Here is a 21,876-nt window from a genome sequence, read left to right on the forward strand (position 1 = left end):
TGGTTGGTCTTTGAGACTTAGGTGCTAGGCCCGATGACCCTTTAGAGCTTGAGTGTTAGGCCTGATGACCCTTTGGGTGCTAGACCTGTTGATATCAGCTTGAATGAGCGTGAATTTTATCCAGTGAAGTGTATTTGGGAGTTTAGGCCGACCACCTTATGAAGAATATAGTGGGTCGACCACAACATGTAATCCTTGAGCATGCCAGGCCGACCACCCATAGGAGCTTTAGGCCTAGTCGACTTCCCTATAGGTCCTGGACCTATCCATTTTTTTCATCAGTCTTTTTCAATACTCTGTGATGCCACGTGCCGCTTTCTCATTCACCACGTCACCTCTTGAATTTTGAGGGATAACAATCTTGAATGTCTAGGATTTTCTAAATGCATGTGGTTTGATATGTATGAACATTGGTTGTTAGGTGCAACCAATGTGCTTGATTTTCTGTTAGGGCTATTATTGAGAATTGTATGATAGGGTTGGAACTTATCCAATACCCTAATGACCGTTAGTGATAACTACCTTAGGTTCACCCGTTACTAGGTTAAGCATACTTGTGTGCAAGGCTATTCTTACTAAGTGTTTTCGCTTGCCTAGTTATTTCATGTTGTAGGTAAGTGCAAAAGAAAGATGGAGCAGTGAGCACCGGAGTCTACTTATGGATATGTACATGTGGCCTAACCTGGGGAGGTTTTTGATGGATCACCATTTTGAAAAGAAATTGCTGGAAGTTTGTTATTTCTTTTGGGATAATTGTTTTGTTATAACTCTGTGGAAGAGTAGTTATATTTTTGTTTATTAAACTAAAAGTGTGCGCACACGACCTTTTTAAAAGTTTTTTTCATATGGATTTTTGATACAATGATTTAAAGTCAAAGTTTAGATTTCCGCATGTTTTGGTCTTGTACGTTTTGAGAGTTGTTACAAATAATGAATTAAAAATAGACAAATTTGATACTTATCAGCCATCAACTGTTGACCATCATCGACCCTCTTGGTCCTGGCAGCTTCCTCCTTAAAGCGTTTAATGTATGCCTTAAGGGTCTCGAGAGGTCCTTGCTTTATATTGGTCAAAACATTGACCTCGAAGTGTACCTTCTGAGTAGCAATGAATTGTCTTCAGAAGGCAACAAAGAGTTGGGACCATGAATATGGATGGATCTTGGTCAGTGCTTCTTAAACCACTGGTCTGCTAGTCTTGTTATGGTTAACAGGAAGACGTGGCATCTTGCGTCCATAGAGACGCTATGGACCAACATCAATCTTTTGAACTTAGATAGATGGCCGGAAGGGCCCGTGGCTCCGCTGTAGGGAGTGATGTTTGACATCTTGAAGCCTCAAGGTAACGGGGCTTCGAAAATGTGGGGGGCACATGGCTCCCCTCTTCATCCTCTGAGTTGGATTCGTGGCCCTATCTCCTGACCATCTTCACCATTATCTTCTTTAAACATTCCAACATTGCGCAGAGAGGGTCGTAGTCTTAGTTGGCACTCTGTGATGGATATGCCCTCTAGTCAGGCATGGCTTCTCTCCTCCGAGCGTTAAGATTATCTTAGAGGTCCGGTTGTGGATGTCTTCCGGGGAGGTCCTCGGGAGCTGCTCTATTCCTGCGAGTGTTTAGGTCATCTCGCATGTCGAGCTGTGCATTACGAAGAAGGCCCTCCTCGGGGAATCCTACTTCTGTTTGCCCTTTGAAATTTCCATATTCATTGTTAACCAAGTTGCTAATTCCTTGTCCTCGGTTAGCGGAGACGATTCTCCTATTATCCCCTTGTATGGGTTTCCTTTGAGGTTAGTGAGGCATTGGTGGGACACCACCTCCAGGCATGGCGTGATCTGTTGCAGCACTCCTAGGTGAAAGGGCTTGGGCTCCATGGATGGCCAGGCAGTGTCTTCAGGCACTGTGATACTCAAGATCGTTGCCCCTCCTCGGGACATGAATGGGCTCGAAAGCCCGACGAGTCCTCTTTCTCTTTTGAGAAGGCTCAACTTTTTCTTTCCCACGAGCTTGAGGCGCGGGGGGTGCTCTAACTCCAGCTGGATGCACATGTAGCGTGCTAGCTGGAAGATCTTATGCCATATCAGTGGGGTACTCATGAGGCACTCCAACTGGGTGCATGGGTGGCACGCCAACTAGATACCTAGGTGGTACTTTGCCATAAGGGTCCACTTGCAGCCCTTGAGCCACCAAAGTGGTCCTCGTGGCGTTAACCACCTCCTGTAAGGCAGTGATATTCCCCTCTTCGGCCTCTATTTTCTATTGTTGGGAGGTAACTTGACCCTTGAAGGCTACCACTTATGGTGGCTCCTCCATGTATAACGACTGAGAGTACTCACTCTCGTTGTAGTCGCCTTCATCCTCGCCATCATATCTATCATCTTCGTCGTAGCCGTCCTCATGGGCCACCTCCAAGTTTGCTGGTGGAGGTTGTCAGCTGGGCTCCTCCCTTAGCGATGGTGGGAGGAGAGACTTCATTAGTGACATTCCGTCTGGTAGTCACCATGGCTGAATCTTCAAAGCTTTCTTCAAGCACTCAATGAAAGCACCAAAATGTTGACTGCCTTTTTCGCTATTAACTAATTAAATCAAGCTTAAAGAAAATGCAATAAAGAACATATAGAGTTTACGTGGTTTAGGTTATTAATTAACCCTAGTCCACGAGTTGCTTGTATTAGGATTTGGGAAGCACGGGGGTCTTATGCTTCTATGGAGTTCAGGTAGCGTTTTAGCAATGCTCTGAATACAAAAGTGGGGATTCAATGAAGGATCATTTACAAAGTGTGTCCTAGCCCTATTTATAGATGGCTGAGGACAATTAATTCCCTTAATGAGGATTTAATACAAAAATTATCCCTTAATGGGGTCTTAACAACTAATAAATACACATTCTCGTAGTTAAGGAGCTAATGGGCCCGAGTGTATCTCTGCAGGCCCATTTATGAGGTTACAGCCCACAACTTTATGGGGTAACACGTCCTTGACAATGTAAGAAGGTAGCTATACGTTTTCCCATGTTAGGCGATGTCGTATTACATCCTGCTTGACTCTTGTACGGGCTCGACACCACAACCTAGGTAAAAGTAACATGTCAAATAGCTGCTTTTGGTCCAGGTAGGGGTGGCAATTTGGGTCACGACATAACACGAAAATAAATAAGTTTGGATGACACGTTTAACAATCATGTTCGTGTTCTTGTTTAAGTTTTTGACACGTTTAATAATCATGTCGTGTTCGTGTTTACCTTAATCGTTTCGTGTCATAATTGTGTTGACCCATTTAATAATTGTGTCGTGTCATAATCGTGTCAACATGATAACTCAAATAATTATTATAGGTTTTATGATTTTTTCATATAGTTATGATTATTTGTGTCAATTTCATGTTGTGTCATGACAAGTTAATCATGTCATAATCGTGTTATCATTTCGTGTCGTGTTAACCCGTTTAATAATCGTGCCATGTTCGTGTTTACCTTAATCGTATCGTGTCATAATCGTGAATCTGACACGTTTACATGAATTTCCAGTCCTAGGTCCAGGGTCACTGCGCTTGACACCTGGCACTACATTCCAGGCCCTAAGGATTAAGGCTGGCAATTCATGTAAACGTGTCAGATTCGTGTCGACACGATTATGACACGACACGATTAAGGTAAACACGAACACGACACGATTATTAATCGTGTCAAAAATACGAACACGACACGATTATTAAACGGGTCAACATGACATGAACACGATAACACGATTATGACACGATTAATCATAACTATACGAAAAAAATCATAAAACCTATGTAAAGTATTCGTGTTATCGTGTCTGACACGATTATGACACGACACGATTATTAAATGGGTCAACACAATTATGACACGACACGATTAAGGTAAACACGAACATGACACGATTATTAAACGTGTCAAAAACTCAAACACGAACACGACACGATTATTAAATGTGTCGTGTTCGTGTTTACCTTAATCGTGTCATGTCGTGTCATCATGTCATGACCCAAATTGCCACCCCTACTAAGGATGGTCCTCGCAGAACCAGATGACTTGAATCGAAAGGACCTGGAGGACATCGTAATCATAGTCCTCGGGTCGTAGTCCTCCTCGAGGACTTACTTCTCCAGAGGTGATGCATGATTAACATGGGTAAGACCGTCCTTCCGAGGAGCTCTAGGCGAACTCAAAGGGTTTCATTATCTTCTGCGAAGCTTAATTACTCCCTAATGACTGCCACATGTCACTTAGAGAAAACACGGGCAATAGTGTAGTTCTGACGTATATTTTGAGTTGATTTTTAGTTAAAAATATTTTCAGTTTAATTTTTTTTATTTTAGGTATACATTGGATTTATATATGTTTGTGTTTAATGGTAATATTTTTCAAGTTGGTTTTTAGTTTGTTTTGGTATATGTTTAGTTGTATTGAGATATATTTTGAGTTTATTTTCGACAGATTTTAAAATGCAAGGGTAAGTTTTTCGAAGTTATTTTTTGTTGTTTTTTAGTTTATTTTAGATATATATGTAGTTGTCCCGAGGTAAATTTTAAGTTGATATATAGTATATTTTACTTTTAGTGTATTTTTTTTGTAAATATAATTTTTTTTCAATTTTTTATTATTTTTGCGTGAGTTGATTTTAGGTACCTATTTAGTTTTCATTAAGTATTTTGGGTTGATGTATAGTTGAGTAAATTTTTAGTATTTCTTGACACATTTTACAATGCAGTGATAAGTTTTTTAATGTTGTTATTCTGTTATTTTTTAGTTTATTTTGGGTTTATGTCCCGATGTTCTAATATATATTTTTAGTTTATTTTTTTTACATATTTTACAATACAATAATAAATTTTTCAATGTTGTTTACTAGTTTATTTGGGTTGGTGCAACATGTTGATGTCTAGTTGATTTGCATGTGTTACTATGGGGTTGATATTTAGTTGCTTTTAAGTTACTTTCTCAATACTGTGTGTTATTGTGGAATTGATGTCTAGTTAATACCTTCTCAAACTTTAAATTCGTATTTTTCAAAACTTGAGTTAGTAAAATTCAAGAAAAAAATAGAGGTAGTAAAAATGTAAAAAAAAAAACATAAAAAATGTGTATTTATGAAGAAAAAAAAACCCTTTTTTGGGCATTTTATTAGCGTGCAACTATTATAAATAATATAAAATTTTAATATTCATACCAATAACACAATATCTTTTCCACTGTTATAAACAATATAGAATTAATTAAGCATAATTAATAGAAATCACATATTAATTCTTTCTATATAAAATATATCATTATTGCTATTTAAATCAATTACCTAATTTATAATAAAAAAAAATTAATTAAAATAGTTTCAAAACTCAACAAATGGTAGTTGGAATTTGTAAAAATCTCCATGAAATTCAATGATGGTAGGCTATTGGCTAGGTTCGTTTTAACTAGTGCAACTTCTAACAACATCACAATATCATCTCCCTCCACATGTTGCTACACTCTATGATATAGTCTTTTATAACTAAAGATTAACTAATTAGTTGATAATTTCATGTCAACAAAAATAGAAGTTACCGGTGTTACATGTCGAAAAAAAAAATTGGTTTATTTGTATTTTCATGGCAATATTAACATTTGTGTTGTAGTACACATTATTTCAAAAATTATTGTATAAATTGTTTGATTTATTATTTGTTGAGCATGATTTGGAAATATATGTTGAAAAAAAATTACATGAAAAAATAAAGGGCTTTTTTTGCAAATACATATATCAGAAATTTTCCTTACAAAAATACGGTAGTTATATATTTAATTCAATAATATATAAATTTGAAGTTATATTCAATAATACGGTTTGCAAGTGGGTCTCACACTCTTCCTTCAACACAATCTCCACCTCTCCCATCTTCATGATCTCATCTTTTTCTTCTCTACTAGCCATTGCCGATCTGTAAAACTTCAATCAGCAAACAGAAATCTCCTCTCGTCAAATCCAAGATACTCAAATCCGCAACAAAAATTTGAATAACCAACAAAATCTCAGCAATATCTGCAATTAGGTTGAAATCCTATTGAATTGTGACTTCAAAAACAAACTCAAACACTCAAATCTTTGCAACTTTCAGGTAAGTTCTTATTATTTTTGTTGCTCTGTTTACTTCTCTTCTAATTTACTTTAGGATGCTGCATTTATTTCTTGCACACAAGATAAAAATAGTTCTTGAGAGGTTTTCCTCTACAAAATTTATGGTGTCCAGAAAATTCTGTAAATACCGTCTCGGTTTGCTTGTAGAATTAGTTTTTGGTATGCATTTATTTATTTTGTTTCTTAATAGCATATATTTCAAAAGTGTCAAATCTGGATTCGTGGGAAGCATAAGAAATATAAAACAGTGCAGACATTAGGAGATTGTATCAAAATAGCTTCGTTTCAACAGTCTTTAAATAAAGGGCATAATTGGTGGATCTTTGGGGAGTAATTATACAGTTGAATATTTTGTTTTTATTCTATATATTTTTCTTTTCCTATGCATTTTGTCCAATTTTGAGGTTCAGAGCTTTCGATAATTTAAAAAATTAATTCAGAACCAAAGTGTTTTGTGTATTATTATAATCTGAAATAATAATGCAATAATTATAACATATTGGCTTTTTGTCTATGAAGATGAAGAAGGATTCTCAAGAGGAAAATCAGATTTCCTAACTTTGATGAAAGCCCTTGTCTCAGCATTGGAGTCAAGACTCCCATTTGTGAAAGGTATCTTTTTCTTCGAACAAGTATTATTCTTAAAAGTTTCAACTGCACTCATACAGACATTCAAAACACTATATTTGCCTGTTTGATAAGGCTTAAGTACCTCATAATCACCTGTTGGCCAATCATTATCTTTGATCTCTTAAAATGTGTACAAACTATCAGCTGAACTCTTTCTGTCTTCTTCACAACTTTGAAGAAAATTTGGTTTGCAGCCTCTATCCTAATCATTAGCATCAAGTAAAGAAAACCCTCTTGGGCATTCAAAAACTGGCCTTTTATCTACATTTAGTCTACATATTCTGTTATAACCACAAGCCCCACTACTTCTGAACACAAAACTCTTTATGCAAATATTATCTGGTATGGACCAAACAGCAGACAAACTATTTTCCATAGTGGGATTCATGGGGTAAGAATTCTTAGTAAAAACATAATCAAAATTAAGAGTTGCTCTATAATAATAGTTTGCACTAGAAGCATTGTCTGCTCCACTTAGCATAAACATTTCATTATTATCTCTCAATACATATAAGCTACCTCATTCATTAAACACAAGTTGCTTACCAAGACTTGAAGAGTTGGTGTTAGTAGTACCACTTTGGTAGAAATTCTCATTCGTAAACACAGATGGTAAGTTTATGTTGTCAAGCCCAAAATTCCCATCTTTCATCAAAAAAAGCTGAAAACCTTCCTCTAGAAAAGTTGGTACTTGAGTCCCTTTAAGAGACCACATCTCCCTTTTCCAATACTTATGTTCATAGCAAAGTGTCAGTGGGGTGACTAAAACTTTCACATATCTTTCTCTGAGTTTCTATTGACAAGAACAAAGTTACTAGTATCATTGAAAGTAGCCATATCTACCTGACTTATAATGGGGTCAGAGTTCTACAGCTATTGGTTTTAAGGGTTAGTAAGCAATAAACCATATACACACAATACATTATATGGAATAAAAGAGAGTGTGTTTATGATTTAAGCTTAAAGAATAAAAAATTTAACCTTGTGGATTAAATTTTGATGCCGTTTGAAGGTTAGTTGTAACGACCCAAAATCACTAATATGGCTTAAGGACCTTGATTAGTGTGCCGAGAGGGCATAATTGGTTTATGTGCGAATTTATTGATTTAATGCATGATTATATGATAAGCATGCTTGTATGATTATATGAATGTAAATGTGGTTAAATGTTATATCTGTGAGAACCACATTATTATGTGGGTAAATCTGCAGCGTGCGACTTGAGGCGATCCTAGGGAGCTAGATAGCGGGAAAGTCACAACGGGGCTTAATATTTGACTTTGGACAAGTCAAGGGTATTTTAGGTATTGGGTGGTTATTTAGACTATTGGGTTATGTGTAATGACCCAACTACTCTAGACTTTTGGACCATTAATGAAACTATGCATACAAACCCTTAATAAAGCTTACATTACGAAAATACCATAATTTTATTAGATAACTTGTAAAAATAAGAGTTACTTTCATAAAATAAGTAGGATATGGGATCCCATTGTCTTAAAAACAAAACATAATTTAAAATAAAGGAGTTACATAGAAAATGCGGAAAAATTACACATAAACCCATAAATAAAAGACTACATCCTCGAAATCGAACTCTCGACTCCTTGAATCCATTCACCATCGATACACAATCTCCAAGCATCCACGAACCTTACCGCCACTAATAGCTATTTTCCTGCACATTTAAACAAAAAGGAATGAGCCTAATGCCCAGCAAGGAAAATCTAACACATACTTCATATACATAAATTTCATAATAAACATAAAGACATAACATAATACTTTATCATACACATACTATAATGGCCATTATTACTTGGGGTCCCATAGACTAAACAAGTCATATGCCCATGAGATTAGTGGGGTCCTACTAGCTAAGTAGGTCATATGCCCATAATCTATTTGGGGTCTTGTTAGTCATATGGGTCATATGCCCAAGCCTACAAACATACATATTCATAACATATTTTATAACATATTTCATAACATAAAACATAAGATAACATAAGCATAGAACATATAGATTCTATCCTATTTTCCTTACCAAAGTTACCGGGATAAGAGGACAACGTTGGGACTTTTGGAACACTCCTAAAACCATATATAACAGGGTGAGTAGATTGAAGAAAAAGTAATGAAAAGAATGGAAGGAATGGAATGACTAAACCTTTGAGAAACATACTTACCAACAACTTATGTGCAAGTTCTTAGATTTCCTAATCAAAAATAAGAATAAGGTTAGAAGACTGAGTAGAAGACTATGAGAACTTAAAAGAACAAGTACAGAAATGAACTTAGAGTTTTGGGTTACCTTGAAGACTTGTAAGACCAATCTACACCTCAAACTGAAATACTATAAAACCTTACTTCCCAAAGTGTTTGATAAGCTTATGATGATCAAGCTTATGATTTCCCAACCCAGGTGTTTACACTCCCATACTCACTTAGCACTTGCAGCCTCTGAACTTAGAGCAAAAGATGAATAATGGCTGGGTACTAGGTCCTATTTATAGAGTTTTAGAATGATAGGATCTTAATTTTACTTGAATAAAAATAATAGCTTTTTAGGTGAAAATAATTTGAATAATCGTTCAGCAGAGGCTAAAGACTCGTTCAAAAGATGTTGGACTTATCAAGAGGTCGAATGGCTGAAAGGAAAAAGAATTCAAAAACTTTTGAAATATACTGAAGGAGGCGATATATCGCCTGGGCCAGTATGCCCGAGGCTGTCGTGCATCATCTCGTGTTTTCCGTATCTACGTGCTGCGATATATCGCCCCCTATAGCTGCGATATATCGGCACACACTGATTAATTAAACACGAAATTACACATTTTTAGCTAAGTTTGAATGGAGTAAACAGCCTTGACTAAGCCCTCAACGTATTCAACGCTGCTGACTGACTTTATAGCATTCAAACTTTTACCCTTATTAAATTTAATCCTCAAAATACTTAATCCTTAATCATCCATACATAACATGTGCTTAAAATCCTATTGGTCCTTATCTAAACCTTATAGTATAATAAATATTATCCTTAATATCAGTCATATAATCAAACCTTAGGTTAACATTAATATTCTTAAACTATAGGTTAAACTTAGAAAATCTATAAGTACTACTATGAGTGTCCAAATAATTCTTGGTCTGAACCAAAAATCCACAGTTACTGTGGATGCCAAAAATCCACCAAATAAGAAATCTCTAGTCCCTAATTAGAACAGAGGGATAAAGGCCACTTGATCATGCAATTGGACTCGAGCCTGTAGGCCCTTTTTCAATACAGGAGATTGTCTCAAGAGAAGGCTCAAAATCTCACCAAGGGAAAATATGAGATCAACGCCATGAAGCCCCCATTTACATGACATAGAAGCCATGGCCTCGCTCGGCCAGTCAGGCACAGACACTATTGGCCTCGCTCGGCCACGCCCGCATGCACCTGGTGGCCTCGCTCGGCCACGCCCGCGCGCACCTGATGGCCTCGCTCGGCCACGCCCCGCGCGCACCAGGTGGCCTCGCCCGGCCACGCCCCGCGCACACCTGGCGGCCTCGCTCGGCCACGCCCGCGCGCACCTAACGGCCTCGCTCGGCCACGCCCCGCGCGCACCAGGTGGCCTCGCCCGGCCACGCCCGCACACACCTGGCGGCCTCGCTCGGCCACGCCCGCGCGCACCCACTGGCCTCGCCATCTAGGCCCCGTGGTGGCCTCGCCCATGCCCACGGAATGGCCTCGCCATCTAGGCCCCGTGGTGGCCTCGTCCATGCCCACGGAGTGGCCTCGCCATCTAGGCCCCGTGGTGGCCTCGCCCATGCCCACGTGGTGGCCTCGTCCATGCCCACATGGTGGCCTCGCCATCTAGGCCCCGTGGTGGCCTCGTCCATGCCCACGGAGTGGCCTCGCCCATGCCCACGGAGTGGCCTCTCCATCTAGGCCCCGTGGTGGCCTCGCCCACGCCCACGGAGTGGCCTCGCCATCTAGGCCCCGTGGTGGCCTCGCCCATGGCTTCATGGGGGTCACATCCGCAGCACACTCGGCCTCTTGAACAGCCAACAGAGCCGCGCCATCAATAAGCCTTCCAAGGGGGCCTCGCGAAGGAATGAGAGTTATGTCACCTAGTGGCCACGTGAGTAGAGCCATGCACCGAAGGTCCCATTCCTTACACCTTGAGATCCCTATGCTTAGAGGCTCCAGTACGAGTCGAATGGGACATACTTGTACGACCTAGTACTGAGTACGGACACCAGTACCAGTGGGACTGCTGGGATAAGAGTTATGGCCCATACGTCTACGGCCAAAGGTCAGAGTCGACACCACTATCACCTGGGCCACTATGCCTGCCACTACTCATCAGACATGGGTACAGACAAGTAGTGGAGACATCCTCCTGACATCTGCTCCTGTACTGGATGTACGACCACAACCTCTGAAGCCACTCCCCTGACATAGTACTTATGTACCACTTGGTCTCCTGGACCACCATGTACCTAAGGCCATTAGAACCTACTATAAAATGAACTCTAACACCACCTGAAGGGGGGTTGGAAAATTCATTGTAAGCAGAGGCTATTGAGAAATATACCAAGACTTGCTCCATCATTTATCTGTGTTTACTTTTCCTTAAAGTTTATTCTCAGTTCTTATATAAACATCACCTGACTTACCTTTGAGTTTTCCGATCTAATTTCGTTGACGAGATTTCACCGTCAACAGTTTGGCGCCGTCTGTGGGAAGGACAAGCATCAAGCCAGTGTTCTTCCATCACTTCCAACAAAGAAAGACGCTAAGACGTTCAAAACGCCTACGGCAAATACAAGAGGTTGAGGTTCACCGAGACGAAGTAGAGCGGAGGGCCTCCAAGAAAGACCCCCCTCCGCCCGAGCATGGAGGTGGGCCAGAAGAACCTCTTCCCCCAAGGGAGGAGAGGGAAGCATCGCCCCCAGCTATCCAGCCCGACGGAGGTCATTCAGAGCCACTAGTGTATCCACTTAACCGGCCCCCGTTGACCCCACGCTCAAGCCACCAGGACCCCGGTCCCTCGACGCACTGGCTAGGCAAGGGTCCCGGGGTACGCTTGGTAAGCTCCAGCTCAAGGACGCGCTTCTACAAGGATGAGATTCACGAGTTGCATAAAAAGACTAGAAGGCTGGAAACCATGATAGAGAACATGCAGGAGGTTTTAAACGACCTACTGCAAGGGAAGTCAAGCATACCCCTCCCAAAGCGTAAAGGGAAGGAGTATGAAAAAGGGGAAAACACTGTCCCCATAGACGATGGGGGAACCCAACTTTCCACCAGTAAAACCCCCCATGTAAAGTACCATGGGGGACCTAGGCCGACGAAATGTCCCCAAGAGCATAGGCAGAGAGAAGATGATGGTCGTAAGAACGAGGCCGAAGTCCCCTCAAAAGAGGCACCCCCTGGCCTAAGAAAAGAGCTCCATGGGAAGAGGTCAGAAGTAAGACATGCACCCCCCGCGGTTCCCCCAAGGAACACGACCAAGGCAAGGGATCAGCCCAAGAACCCGCAAGACTCGTTATGCAAAAAGAGGAGGGGACTAGACACCAAAATGCGAAGCCCTCGGGGAAAGATCACCACTGCGCTTGGGGGGCACATGGATGACGAAGAATTTGACCGTGACTCACCCTTCACAAGGGAGATTCAGGCTGAGCAAGTGCCCACTGGCTTCAGAGAGCCTCGCATGACTCCGTACGAGGGTACGACAGACCCAAAATATCACATAGAGCCCTTCAATAACTTGATGAGGTTAAGAGGGGTCAACAACAGGGCAAAGTGTCATTGCTTTGTCGTTACGCTTAAAGGAGTGGCGTACAAGTGGTTCAAGAGGTTAGGGCCAGGAACAATCGAGTCATGGCAACAATTCTCTAATGAATTTCTTCAGCAACACCATGCAGCATGTGATTACGTCATGCCAACTACCAACCTCGCTAAGATAAAACAAGGCGAGAATGAAAGTCTGAAGGACTACGTCCATAGGTTCAATATGGAGGCAACAAAGGTGGGAGATTTAACCAAAGCGGAGCTCAAGATGGCTATTACAGCCGGAGTTCGTCCAGGAAGCAAGTTATGGGGGAGCATGCTCAAAAGAGAAGTTTCAAATTTGGATGACTTCGAGAGAGAGCACAGAAGTACATACATGTGGAAGAGGGCCATAAGAACTTCCATGTCGAAGAAAGCGAACCTTCCTCCAGTGGCCATACTACCAATACGTCTGGAGATTTCATATAGAAGGGGGCCTCGTGCTAGAGGGGTCGCGGACCATGTTTGAGATCGAATGAAGACCCTCTAGCCATGAAAGTCCCCACCCGAGGGGAAATCACCTCAAAAGTAGACGCCACCAAAAGGGGTCTCCAAAGTAGACACCTCCAAAAAGGGTCTCCAAAGTAGACACCACCAAAAAGGGTCTCCAAAGTAGACGCTTGCAAAAAGGGTCTCAAAAGTAGACGCTATCCAAAAGGGTCTCAAAGTAGATGCTTCTGAAAAGGGTCTCAAAGAAGACGCTTGCAAAAAGGGTCTCAAAGAAGACGCTTGCAAAAATAGTACTATGCCTAATGACGAGAAGGACGCTTCTCGCAAGATATAATAAGCGCACGCGAAGATATATAATAGGATAACTAGAACCCAAGGGGTCAATATATCCTTATAGGTGCAACTAAGGCGCACCACAAAGAGACCTACCGAACCCCCTTTCGCGTGGGTTCCAAAGGACCTCGAACATGATAAATATAAAAAAAAAAAAAAAAAAAAAAAGAAGAATAAGAGAATAATAAAAAGGAACGGAAGAGTCTACAAGAACGCCTAAAGGCCTCCGTATAGACGGGGGGCAAGTGTGGATGCCAAAAATCCACCAAATAAGAAATCTCTAGTCCCTGATTAGAACAGAGGGATAAAGGCCACTTAATCATGCAATTGGACTCGAGCCTGTAGGCCTTTTTTCAATACAGGAGATTGTCTCATGAGAAGGCTCAAAATATCACCAAGGGAAAATATGAGATCAACGCCATGAAGCCCCCATTTACACAACATAGAAGCCATGGCCTCGCTCGGCCAGTCAGGCACGGACACTATTGGCCTCGCTCGGCCACGCCCCGCGCGCACCAGGTGGCCTCGCCCGGCCACGCCCGCGCGCACCTGGCGGCCTCGCTCGGCCACGCCCGCGCGCACCTGACGGCCTTGCTCGGCCACGCCCGCGCACCCCTGACAGCCTCGTTCGGCCACGCCCGCACACATCTGGCGGCCTCGCTCTGCCACGCCCGCGCGCACCCACTGGCCTTGCCATCTAGGCCCCGTGGTGGCCTCGCCCATGCCCACGGAATGGCCTCGCCATCTAGGCCCCGTGGTGGCCTCGTCCATGCCCACAGAGTGGCCTCGCCATCTAGGCCCCGTGGTGGCCTCGCCCATGCCCACGTGGTGGCCTCACCATCTAGGCCCCGTGGTGGCCTCGTCGATGCCCACAGAGTGGCCTCGCCATCTAGGCCTCGTGGTGGCCTCGCCCATGCCCACGGAGTGGCCTCGCCATCTAGGCCCCGTGGTGGCCTCGCCCACGCCCACGAGTGGCCTCGCCATCTAGGCCCCGTGGTGACCTCTCCATCTAGGCCCCATGGTGGCCTCGCCCATGGCCTCATGGGAGTCACATCCGCAGCACACTCGGCCTCTTGAACATCCAACAGAGCCGCGCCATCAATAAGCCTTCCGAGGGGGCCTCGCGAAGGAATGAGAGTTACGTCACCTAGTGGCCACGTGAGTAGAGCCATGCACTGAAGGTCCCATTCCTTACACCTTAAGACCCCTATTCTTAGAGGCTCCAGTACGAGTCGAATGGGACATACTTGTACGACCTAGTACTGAGTACAGACACCAATACCAGTGGGACTGCTGGGATAAGAGTTATGGCCCGTACGTCTACAGCCAAAGGTCAGAGTCGACACCACTATCACCTGCGCCACTATGCCTGCCACCACTCATCAGACATGGGTACAGACAAGTAGTGGAGACATCCTCCTGACATCTGCTCCTGTACTGGATGTACGACCACAACCTCTGAAGCCACTTCCCTGACATAGTACTTATGTACCACTTGGTCTCCTGGACCACCATGTACCTAAGGCCATTAGAGCCTACTATAAAATGAACTCTAACACCACCTGAAGGGGGGTTGGAAAATTCATTGTAAGCAGAGGCTATTGAGAAATATACCAAGACTTGCTCCATCATTTATCTGTGTTTACTTTTCCTTAAAGTTTATTCTCAGTTCTTATATAAACATCACCTGACTTGCCTTTGAGTTTTCCGATCTAATTTCGTTGACGAGATTTCACCGTCAACAGTTACAAAGATAATGATATAAATACTATAATACTACTATCTAACTAGCTAAGTAAAGTTCTTGGACTCTACATTATGGAAATAAATAATTGGAGATATATTTGAGATTCGGAAGTCTAGGTGGGAACAGTGGGGAATTTTACCATTTTGCCCTCGGGGACGTTTCTGGTACCCCGAGCTTTGGGATTAACTTAATTGCTTAAGGATAGACTTAAGAGGCTTTAGAAAACAGTAGAACAAATTAGACCGACTCTTTCCTCTTCCTCTCTTTCTCTCTCAAAGGAAAAACACAGAACCTAGAAATTGTAGCTGGAATTCTGAGGATTGAAGCTGGGATTTAGAGGATTAGCTCAAGGATTAATTAAAGATTCAATCAAGGACTAAGATTAAACTGAAGCTAGAACCTTGGAGGTTAGCCCAAAAATATCTTAGAGGATTGATTCTGCAGTTAAGGTAAGCTCGAATTTATGGTTTAATGGCTGAATTTTGGTATTTCCATGGCTGGTTTTTGTGTTCGTAAGTTAGTAAGTTTTAGAGATTGAAATAGGTTTTTGATGGTTTTCTAGTCTAGGTTTCAACTGGGTTATGTTGCTGGAATGGTGTGGGAAGTCTTTGGGTAATTAAGTTGTGGAGTTGGGGTAGTTTTGGAGGAGTTTGAGTGAAGTTTGAGAGTAAAAAATGGAGGTTTTTCTGGGCACGAAGGGTTAGGCCGCGGCTCTGTACTAGAGTGCTGCGACCCTACGAAGAAAAGGAGCCAGGGAGGCTCGGTCGAAGGGGAGTGCCACGGCGCCACAGGGCAGGGTCGCAGCGCGTGTCTGTCCATAGAGAGGCTTAGCCTCTGTTTCAGGGGTGGGCTGCAGCTAGGTTTCATGGGCCGCGACCCTTAGGTGCATTTTTTATCTTTTGGGGATTTTAAGCGCGGGAACCTAACCTAGAGTGCTCGGGATCGATTTCACCACCATGTTTGGTGGAATTCGATGTCCTGGAAGCTAGCATTGTACCTGGAAACCTTTATTTGAATATTAATGGAATCTATTACCTTGGTTGTGAGTAGGTGTTAAGCTAGGGCTCAGGAAGCGTATTGTGCTCAAGAGTTGTCGCTCGTAGTCAGTGAACGTGGAAATTAAAGGTAAGAAAACTGCACCCGGTTGTGTATTTGTAATGGGACTAAGGGTTCCCTAATATGTATGCTCTGAAAGGATGGTATTATGCCATGTAAACAGTAAACCACGGCCTAAGAGTGCCCAAGGTTACACTAGCGCGCAGGGTGCGGCTCGGCCACTGTTAGCCGAGGACAGCTTATTATGCACTGAGCTCGGTTTAAGTGGGCCGGAGTCAGTGGGGTAAATAGGGGGTGCGGCCTAAGTTGTCCGCCCTGATTATCATGTAACTTGATCGTTATTAATGCTTAGTTGCTTCTTTGATTCTGAATACATGCTATGTGATTAATATGAGGGTTTAGTGTTTGATCATACTTAAAGGATTATTCATATGTTATTGTTGTTTGTGATGCATATTATGTTTTCTTGCTGGGCCTTGGCTCACGGGTGCTACGTGGTGCAGGTAAAGGCAAGGGAAAACTTGATCAGCCCTGACTTGGAGAGCTTTGTGAACTGAATGTACATGACCAGTTGTTCAGCCGCCACGATTGAGGGGAAGACAGGAACAGGGGAACCATAATTGTCTATTTTGCCTTAGAATGGCTAATAGTTTCTTAAACCTTGGAAATTTTGTAAACTGACTTTCGAATGCTGTTACTTCTTGGGATCCCATGTATAATGTTTTGTTATATAGAAAGTACAATTTTGGGACCAAAACCTTTTAACCCTAGTTCATTAGAGGTTTTAGTATCACGTTTTAACTAAATGACTTGATTAGCAAGTCTTGCATCTTTATAAACAGACAGTGTAGCGGTCTTGGCTATCCAGGGCGCTATAACTTGGTATCAGAGCATCCTAGGTTTAAGGGTTCCTAAAGACTGGCTGGACATGTACATTCGCTGCTAGAGACAAGCTCAATTCAGGGTCTGGTAATGTGTATATGTGCATATATGCTTGTATGTCTGGAATGAATTACGAATGTTATTATTTATTGGATCAATAGGAAGCATGAGATACTGATATGGCTTGGCCCTTGACTGCTGTATGAAAATATTAAGGCATGCTTATTAGCATCGCGGTGCATGTAAATGAATATTTGGATGATTAACTGCATATTGTGCATTGGTGAATGCCTATATTCTGATTGTTTGTGATTGGTTATGTTCCTTTGATGGATTTTGAAGAAGTTTTTGCCCTGTCATCATCGTCTGACTGTTGAGTCGTTGATTGCATATTGACTTGGATAGCTATGCGTCCAAGAAAATCTACGTGACTAGCCGGCACTAGGTCTGGGACCGGGGGTGATGACCAGGGCCATATTCTTGAGCCAGTCCCTGAGAACTGGTAGCAACTCATGGCAGATATGCAAGCTCAATTACAGAGCCAAGATGAACAGATTTGTCTACTGCGACAGCAGGCTTCATCAAGGAGTGCTGCCCCTATTATACCACCTGCAGTGGTACCAGTTGTACAATCTGGGGAGGTTGGGAACAGGTGGGAGCCGTTATATGAGCGGTTCAGGAAGCAGCAACCCCCAATCTTTGAGGGAGGACTTGATCCTTTAAAGGTCGAGCAATGGCTGACTATGATTACTTCTATCCTGGATTTCATGAGGATAAAGGGACATGACAGAGTGGCCTGTGCCATGTATATGTTGAGGGAGGATGCCCGCATTTGGTGGGAAGTGGCTTCACAGACCAGGGATGTCACTACTCTAAGTTGGGAAGGATTTAAGGACTTGTTCAGCCAGAAATATTATAAGGTTGTCGTGAGGGCAGCAAAAGTTAATGAGTTTGTGGGTTTGGTGCAGAGCAATATGACTGTTACAGAGTATGCCCTAAATTTGACAGGCTTGCGAAGTTTGCACCAGATCTTGTGCCTACTTGTAGAGTCCAAGAACTTTACTTAGCTAGTTAGATAGTAGTATTATAGTAATAATAGTATTATCTTTATGACTGTGGATTTTTTGTTCAGACCGAGATTTATTTGGACACTCATAGTAGTACTTGTAGATTTTCTAAGTTTAACCTATAGTTTAGGAATATTAATTTTAACCTAAGGTTTGATTAATATGACTGATATTGAGGGTAATATTTATTATATTATAAGGTTTATATAAGAACCAATTAGATAATAGCACATGGCATGCATAGGTTTATTAATGATTAAGTATTTTGAGGATTAAATTTATTAAGGTTAAAATTTGAATACCCTAGGGTCAGTCAGCAGCTTTGAAAACGTTGGAAGGCTTAGTCAAGGTTGTTTACTCAATTTAAATTAAGCTAAAAATGTGTAATTTTGTGTTTAAATATTCAGCGTATGCCCATATATCGCAGCTATAGGGGGCGATATATCGCAGCACGAAGATACGAAAAACACGAAACGTTGTACGATTGCCTCGGGCATACTGGCCCAGGCGATATATCGCCTACAGGGGGCGATATATCGCCCCTCTCAGCATATTTCGAAAGTTTTCAAAAACGTTCTCCATTCAAACCTTCAACCTCTTGATGAGTTCAGCATCTTTTTGAACAAGTCTTCAGCCTCTGCTGAACGATAATTCAAATTATTTTCACTTAAAAGCCATTATTTTTATTCAAGTTAAATGAAGATCTTTTCATTCCTAAACTCTATAAATAGGACCTAGTACCCAGCCATTTATTCATCTATTATTCTAAGTTCAGAGGCTGCAAGTTGCTAGGTGAGTGTGAGAGTGTAAACACTTGGGTTGGGAATTATAAGCTTGATCACTATAAGCTTATCAAAGACTTGGGGAAGTAAGGTTTATTCACATTTCGGTTCAAGGTTTAGATTGATCATAGAAGTACTCAAGGTATCCCAAACTCTAGTCCATTTCTGTTTTATGTTCTTCAAAGTTCTCATAGTCTTCTACTCATTCTAACCTTATTCTTATTCTTGGTTAGGAAATCCAAGTTCTTAAGCACAAGGTTTTTGGTAAGTATATTTTGATAGCATAGTTCCTTCTTCACTTTCATCCCTTTTCTTCAATATACTCACCATATTATAAATGGTTTTTAGGAGTGTTCCAAGGTCCCAAATCAGTCCCAGTTATTTTGGTAAGGAAAATAGGATAAGATTTATGTGTTATATGCTTTTATATGTTATCTTATGATTTTATGTTATGTAATATGTTATGATAAGTATGATTGTAGACTTGGGCATATGACCTATATGACTAACAAGCCCCAAATAGATTATGGGCATATGACTTGCTTAGCTAGCAAGACCCCACTAATCTAATGGGCATATGACTTGTTTAGTTTATGGGACCCCAACTAATAATGGTCATTATAGTATATATGTGACATAAGTGTTATAGTATGTATGTGACATAAGTGTTATAGTATGTTTTATGTTGCATTATGAATTTTTATGTATACGGCTATATGTTAAATTTTCCTTGCTGGGCATTAGGCTCACTCCTTTTTGTTTATATGTGCAGGAAAATAGTTTTAGTGGCGGGTAAGGTTCGTGGCAGCTCGGGGAATGTGTATTGAGGCGGAATGGATTCAAAGAGCCGAGAGTTTCGATTCGAGGATGTAGTTTTGTTCTTATGGTTTTTATATGTATTTTTCTTCATTTTATTATGTAATCTCTTTTTAAATTATCATTATGTCATGTTTTGGTTTTAAAAAAATGGGATCCCATATCCTACTTGAGATTTTATGTAAGTCTAACAATTGTTTTGTTAAAGATTAGTGTCTATGTATAGTTTTCGTTAATGGTCCAAGGTCTAGAGTAGTTGGGTCATTACACTACTGATGTTGTTAGGCAAGATAGATTTATCAGAGGGCTTAATGCTATGATAGCCCGGGATGTTAGGATTACAACGGTACCTGGAGGAACAACTTATGCCCAGGTCGTTAAGAAGGCTCTTACCGCTGAGGAAGCGAAGAACAAGATTTGGAGGGAAAGTGCGGTGTGGCGCGAGGGCCGTAGAGTGGTGCCTCCTTATTCAGGGACAAGTAGGGGCGGAGGCCCCAGTGACTTCAAGAGAAAAACTCTTGACACTTCAACCGCTGCTAGTCCTGATAGGAGGGGTCGGGGTGGTCAGGGTGGTAGTGAGGCGTGGCGGACCTATCCAGAGTGCCCAAGGTGTAGAAGGCGTCACCTGGGCGAATGTCGGGCCAAATCTTGTTTTGTGTGCGGAACAATGAGGCTTCTCAGGAAAGACTGCCCAACAGTGAAGATAGGTGAAGCAGGAAAGGTGGATAGCTTGACTCCAGCTTGAGTATTCACTTTAACACAGGCAGAGGCCGAGGCTAGTCCCTACGTAGTGACAGGTCAGCTTTCTAGCGCTGGCTCTCCTTTTATTGTATTGATTGATTCTGGTGCTACACATTCCTTTGTTTCTAATAAAGTGATTGATAGATTGTGTAGACCTAGTGAATATCGGACTACAGGGTTTGGGACTTTATTGCCTACAGGGGAACTGGTAATTTCTAGGAGATGGATTAGGGCACTGTCAGTGATGGTTGATAGTAGGGAACTTTTGGTGGATCTGATTGAGTTTGACATGGAGGATTTTGATATGATCTTAGGGATGGATTGGTTGGTCAGGTATGGAGCCACTATTGACTGCAAGAAGAAGATGGTGACTTTTGAGCCTGAGGATGAGGATCATTTTGTCTTTGTGGGTGCGATATGTGGACCCCACGTACCCATGATATCAGCATTGAGAGCCAGAGACTTGTTGCAGGGAGGATGCATAGGTTTTCTAGCCAGTGCAGTGGATACTACTAGGGTTATGCCAGCAGGGCCGGGAGAGACCAGATTGGTGTGTGAGTTTTTGGACATATTTCCTGAGGATCTACCAGGGTTGCCGCCGCACAGGGAGATTCAGTTTGAGATTGAGTTAGCACTGGGGACAGAGCCAGTATCAAGGACACCATATAGAATGGCACCAACAGAGTTGAAGGAACTAAAGATACAGTTACAGGAGCTTCTGGATTTGGGATTCATCAGACCTAGCTACTCTCCATGGGGCGCTCCAGTGTTTTTTGTTAAGAAGAAGGACGGGACTCTAAGAATGTGTATAGACTACAGATAATTGAACAAGTTAACTATCAAGAATAAGTACCCTCTACCAAGGATTAATGACTTGTTCAATCAGCTGCATGGAAAGACGGTGTTCTCAAAGATCGATCTATGATCTGGTTATCACCAGCTGAGGATCAAATATGAGGATATACCGAAGACAGCCTTTCGGACGCGATATGGGCACTGTGATCTCTTGGTCATGTCTTTTGGTTTGACCAATGCCCCGACAGCTTTTATGGATCTGATGAACAGGGTGTTCAAGGACTTCTTCGATCAATTCGTCATTGTCTTCATCGACGACATTCTAGTATACTCCAGTTTAGAGGCAGAGCATGAGCAGCATCTTCGACAGGTTTTACAGAGGTTAAGGGAGCATCAGTTATACGCTAAGTTTAAGAAGTGTGAGTTTTGGTTGCCAGAGGTGACTTTTCTTGGACATATAGTTGGCGCAGAAGGGATTAAGGTGGATCCGTCCAAGGTGGAAGCGGTGAGAGAATGGCCGAGGCCAAGGAACGCCTCAGAGGTGAGGAGTTTCCTTGGGTTGGCAGGTTATTACAGGCGGTTTGTGGAGGGATTCTCAAAGATTTCTTGATCGAT

This window comes from Humulus lupulus, chromosome X, assembly GCF_963169125.1.
Source record: "Humulus lupulus chromosome X, drHumLupu1.1, whole genome shotgun sequence".
NCBI classification, from domain to species: Eukaryota; Viridiplantae; Streptophyta; class Magnoliopsida; order Rosales; family Cannabaceae; genus Humulus; species Humulus lupulus.